The 6000-nt window shown below is 47.9% G+C and overlaps 1 protein-coding gene across 3 annotated transcripts in view; it reads right to left on the bottom strand.

The window, feature by feature from the left end:
• Positions 1–6000, bottom strand: part of ZEB2 (zinc finger E-box binding homeobox 2) — a 130058-nt gene that overhangs the window by 120522 nt on the left and 3536 nt on the right. The gene's annotated exons all lie outside the window — the stretch shown is intronic.

The raw sequence follows: 6000 nt of genomic DNA on the forward strand, positions 1-6000 counted from the left end.
ATTTCCTTCAAAATTATAAAAGTCCTCTGCCCCCCCACCCGTGTTTACCTCCCACCAGATGCCACAAGAGTTAGTATTTTCTCTCCTTATGGACCACACGCGAAATCAGACCAACTTCTAATAGCTGTATTACCTAAATGAACCAGCCAGGCACCATCTGAACTGTGAAATTTTTTTTTTTTTTAAGCAGGTGTATTCCTGTGTGCCACATACATGCATAATATGTAGGGGAGAACTGCGTGAAGAGAAAAGCCAAAACACACACGCGTGGATGGTTTTTCCTCTCACCTCCCTCAGAGGAAACGTAAGACACACACACACACACAGTATAAAAACATTACAGAACACCTTAAAACGAAATTCTTTATTTACTTTGTAACTAGGAGTTACACTTTTCCTGAGAGCTCTCACTCTGACACGACTGTCACCCAAGATGAAAGTATTCGGCACGCAGCTATTAAGGCAAAGACTTGCACAGAGTCTACTGATTATTAGTGCTTGCCTTTTTAAAAAGGCTTGATGAAGAAATACTTGGATCTTACTTTTTAAAAGTTTACACTCCCCACAGCGCAAATAGTCATTCAATAGATTTTTTCCAACTGGTAAGCTGATGTTGTTGGCATAAACAGAGCTATGTAAATGTATACAAATTCACAAATCACAGCAAACATACAAGTAAGGAAGAGGTGCCTAGATGTTTCAAGGCTTAAAAATGAAAAGGAAAATCACATTTCATCCTCTGATTGCTAAAGAAAGAAAAGAAATAGGGAGGGGGAATAGGGCTATATTTATTGGTTTTAAATCACCCTTCCCTCTGCTCTGAATTATTTTTCTCAACCTTCACATCTTGCCTAAAAAGCATACTTGGGCTTATGTTAACATCTGCTTTTGTGGTGACATTTAATTCTGTATATTTTCAACTAGTGTTTCTGCATCACAGATTTTCCCCCTTTATCTCTTTGCTCTAAAAAGACAACCAAAGAGCAATCAAAAAGGTGTCTGACTTGGCCATTCAGACAATTGCCCCCTTGTGGGAATGCGGGAATGAATGGTACAGTGGACACCCCAGCACCATTGACGTTATAAACATGTAAATGAAACACATTAGGGCAGACAATCAATTGTCTGTGAGCATTGCAAACCTGCACTCCCTCTCTCTGTGACAGGCACAAAATAGTGTCTACCTTGGGAAGCCACAGTGCTGGAGAGGAAAAGGACAAAGAGTTCTCTTTCACATGGAAGAAAATGCACCTTTAAAAGCCTTGGAAGAATGCAGATGACAAAAACTGTTGTAAGGAAGAGAATCTCCCACATCTTGGAATAAACGCGGCACTGCTTAGAGAGCTAGCAACACCCTCCATTCCTACCTTCAGGGTAGACACACATTTTTCCCAGGAAAGATTCTTAATACGGCATTAGGGTCTTTGATAACCTCTTGGAATTTTCTTTACTTTGAGTAAATTAAGCGAGCAAGAGAGGAAGCACCTGAAACATATGACATAGCAGTTTACTGGGGAACATTAACCTTGGCTTTATTCGTATTTGGAAATAAATGCTTGAAGACGTGAATTTATCTTAATGTGGCAACAGAGAAATAATGTAAAGTTTAAAATCCTTAGCCCACCCTTACCCCGTGTGGAGAATCACGCTTTGGATGCCAGCAGGCTGCTGGCTCTGTTACGAAGGAAGGCATGTTTCTACCCCAATTGCCTGAATTTTTACAAACCAAAGTAAAACAAATAGATCAGTCTAGATACATAGCCCCCAGCCTAGTGTGTGTGCAGCATGACAAAACTTGCAGAAGCTCTTCACAGAGAGAAAAGGATGGAGACCGATATCTTTGGAGCGCTCTCAGAGCTGGTACCTGCCACATAAACTGCCTCTGAGTGCTCTGAGAGTCAGCAAAACAGCCTCCTTATAACCTCATCAACTTTATAAGAAAGCTACTTGCAAAAGATTTCCACACTCGCAACGATCACCAAGTCTGACCCGACTGCAATCGGAAGGAAACTTCCCTGCCTCAGAGTGTACTGAGGGGCTCTGACTCACGGCCGCCCCATGCCAACTTCACCTCTCAGAAAGGAGAGACAGGAGCCACATCCTGAAGAAGGGGCCGCTTGCATTTCTTTTCCGTTTCCTTTAAGCATCTCTGAAAAGGGAACAACTTTTCAGTCCTCCACTGCCTCTAAGCATCACCACCAGCGCTTCCACTCCCTTTCAGGAAGTGGTTAAGGGAGTGAGGGCTTATCTTAAACAGGGATAATCATTTCTGCTCATCTGATTGTTTCTCCTCTAGGATCTAAAGCCCTGAAAACATCCAACTTTATCCCTTTTCTTTCCCACTGAAAATCAGAGACCAAAGGCGTTGGTAAAAACCTCCCCCACTCTACCATACAATGCCTAACCCTTTAGCTGAAACTTTGAAGAAAAATCAAATTTAACTTTTCTTTCTTTCTGCCATTTCCTCTTCCCCACCACTCCTAATTCAGGGTTCATTTAAAAGACAACTTCATTCCCTTTTCTGAAACAAGCAGTTTCCGGGTTTGATTTTTGTGAAAACGTGCAATGTGTCTGTGTGATTTTTTTTTCAGAGGCTGATGCTGGGAGGTGATGGGCTGGGGAGGAAGGCCCATCTTCCCAGGCTCCACAGGAGGCAGGAGGGTAGCCGGAGCATCCCCAGGAGCCCAAGCCTGAATCAGGGGCTAAAGCAACAAACTTTGCAAGTTACAACCGGGCCGCCCCAGTGGCAGGCAGCCGCCGGGCATCTCCCGCTCCTAAGTGCTCATTTCTGCCTTGAAGGCTGTGTGGAGATAGTGGGGTATAATCAGGGGAATGAAAAGGGGGGCTGGGTTTTCCCCCTCCTCTCCAGCTTCAGTGAAAGTATTACAAAGTGAGTCAGGCGACTGAAGATCATCTGACTGAACTTTCTTGAAACCGACACACATTCTTGTCTTCGGGCAACTTGCTTTTTGCCTCCTTCCCCCTCACCCCTCTCCCCCTTCTCTCCTGCACATCTTATTTTCTGGGAAGAGATTTCATCCTTTCCATGTGGGGGAAAGGAGACTGTCCGCTATGGATTAACTTGGTGCTGGCACTGTCTCTGCCAGGCATCTTGCTAGCCTGAGGATCTCGAAGGCTGGATTTTAGATTCTTGCTTCTCTCTTTGTATATTTGTTCTCCTTAAACTGCTTCCTTCTCCTTTGCTTTTTAATAATCGCATATACAGCATCGTCTTCTAACCCACGTTCTTGACCAGCCTTTCAAACACACACATACTGCTTTACACGTTTTATCTCCTTGTCGCCTTAGTCTATATATACACCGTTGACTTCATTAAAATTATATAAAGTGCCATTCTGGTTTCCTGGATGACCATCTCTCTCTCTCTTTTTTCCCCACGCAGCTTCTACTTCTATGATTAGTAGTACCATTATTCCTTTCCAGGAATTTCTATATGATTTTGATAAGCATCATCATATTCAGTGTTATCAGCAAAGACACAAGCTCAAAACTGACATCTTTTCCATGAATCCAGGAAAGAAGAAAAATCCACTCAGTTCAGATAAATCCTAGCAATTCCCAAAGGGAAAGGCATTGGATACGTGCTTGATGAGAAAGAAAATGAAAAAAGAGGGGAAAAAACTCTTCTACCTGCTTCTCAAAACCAGGACATTGCTCAGTCAGATTAATCCCAAAGCAAAACACTGACAAGTAACCGATACACAGCATGTTTTCCCACAGACTATTGGGAAATAATTATTGCTGTTAAATGTGCAGGGTCTGGGCTAAATGCCTTTAAAATGTGCAATTCAACTTTCCACTTCGGAGTGTTGAGGCTTCTCCCAAGTTAGTGGCTGGGCGGAGGGGGAAATGGTGTCCATTTCTGAGCACCAAGCAGTGTCCACGGCTGAGCACCTCCCTGGCACTCTGTTCCACCTGCGAAGCCCCCAGCAGGCTTCCCCCTCTGCCAGCCCCCACCCCAGGGCTCCCAGGAAGCCTGGAGCATTCTGTTTTTCCAGACCTGGGCTCTGGCCCGACTTCACTGCAGAGGCCAGGCTGGTCAACAGTGGCAAAATCCCGAAGGGGGTTGGAGGAGCCAGACAAGAAGAAACAAACATTCTAAATAGTCTCTCCTGCAAAAGAACGCTTCTGGGAACCTTGCTTTAAATCTTATTTTCCTCTCTCTCAAAAAATGACTGTTTAACATAAGAAAAAGAAAGAAGCCTCCTTGACACGAAGCTTTTGTTATCCAGTTGATCAGCAATGTGCTTTAGATACTTGTAAGGGGGGAAAAAAGCCCCACAATAGACATTGATTTTAGAAAATCAATAACCAACATTTAATAAAAGGAACAGAGGAAACACAAGAGAGAGGGGGGCACTAGGTGTAATTTTAGTGTCTACTAAATTACCCAGAGATGGGGAAGGGGAGGTCTCCAGTGTAAGGACCACCTTAAATAATGCCAGACACTAGAGTGAAGAAAAAATTAAATTAAGAGAGGGAGAGAGAGAGGGAGAGAGAGAGAGAGAGAGAGAGAGAGAGAGAGAGAGAGAGAGGGAGAGAGAGAGAGAGAGAGAGAGAGAGAGAGAGAGAGAGAGAGAGAGAGAGGGAGAAAGAGACTTAAGAGGCAGCCTGAACTGGATCTTGGGGAAGCAGCTCGGAATATATTATTGTACTTGTTTTTTTGTAATACTAAGCCAAGCAAATAGATCAAAGGCAGCACAAAGGGAAAAGGCAGTATAACATAACGAACAGTTTCTGACTAAAATTCCTCTATCACTCCCCCATATGGCTCGACACCTCTACCACAACAAGCAAAAGACACACACACGCGCACACGTACACGCGCGCACACACACACACGAAACCTAGAGAGAGACAGAGAGAAGCATCATTTGTCTCTAATCAAAATTCCCTCGTCTTTGTGTTTTCTCCTTCCAGCGCCCCTCACTGAGCCCCCAGCAGGCCCCTCCCGGGCCGCGCAGCTCAGGGGCAGGCCGGGGGCGCACAGAATTGTCTTCCCTAGAGGAAAGTTGCTCCAAGGGGGCCCCGGTGGTCCCCGCGAGGCGCGGGCTGGGCTTGCGGGAGGCCGGAGGCCGGGCCGGCGCCGCGTCCCCGCGTCCAGTTCGGGAGCGTCAACGCGGCCCCGCGCCGGGTGATCAGACTGAGAACGAGGGGAGCGAGAAGTTTCCTTTCCCAGTCTGAGCTGGCGCTAGTTCTCTTGTTTGTTTTGGGGGGTTGATTTTTTTTTTTTTTTAAACTCAGTATCCTCCGTCAGCTATCCCCGGCACCCTCTCCGGTCCCCAGCTCTCTCCCCTCCCCCAGGCGCCTTCTGCGCTCTTGCCAATCACTTTTCTCTTTTATTCCCACGATTTTGTTTGGGGGTAATACCTAGGGGGTCTCTCTCTGTGTGTGTGTCTGTCTCCCTCTCTCACTCTGTTCCTTCTCTGACTCTTTCTAAGGTGGACCTACTAAGCTGTCACGCCTTTGATCTCCCATCTCTGCTCTGCGTGTCCCCCTCGCGCCCGCACCTCCTTCCTCCTTCTTGACTCAGCCTGGATAACGGACTCCTGACCATGTCGAAACTGCTCAGAAAAGTCTCCCTGCGCTCTGCGACTCCGCCAGCCCCCGGCGCGGGGCCAGCGCCCGCTGGAGAGGAACCACCCGCCCCTGAGCCCGCGTGGACCTCGCCGGACCCCGCGCGGGGCCGGCCGAGTCCCTCCCACCCCGGGGTCCCGGCGCGACCGGCCGGGCCCCGCTGCCTGCGGACCGTTACTTGGCGTACCGAGAGGCGGCTGGGCGACTCCGGCAAAGAAACTTTAAGCCTTGCCGGAGGCACAGCCCCGGGGCCCCTCTCCCACTCTCACAGTCCCTCTGCCACCCCCGCCCCGCCCCCGCCTCGGGGATCCCGCGCGACCCGTTGCCCGGGCCCCCGCCCTGCCCTCGCCGGACGCTCACGCAGCCCGGCCGGAGAGCCGGCGGGCCGGGCGCTGGTGGAGC

Source organism: Lipotes vexillifer, unplaced genomic scaffold (genome assembly GCF_000442215.2).
Source record: "Lipotes vexillifer unplaced genomic scaffold, Lipotes_vexillifer_v1.1 scaffold265, whole genome shotgun sequence".
In the NCBI taxonomy this organism is placed as follows: domain Eukaryota; kingdom Metazoa; phylum Chordata; class Mammalia; order Artiodactyla; family Lipotidae; genus Lipotes; species Lipotes vexillifer.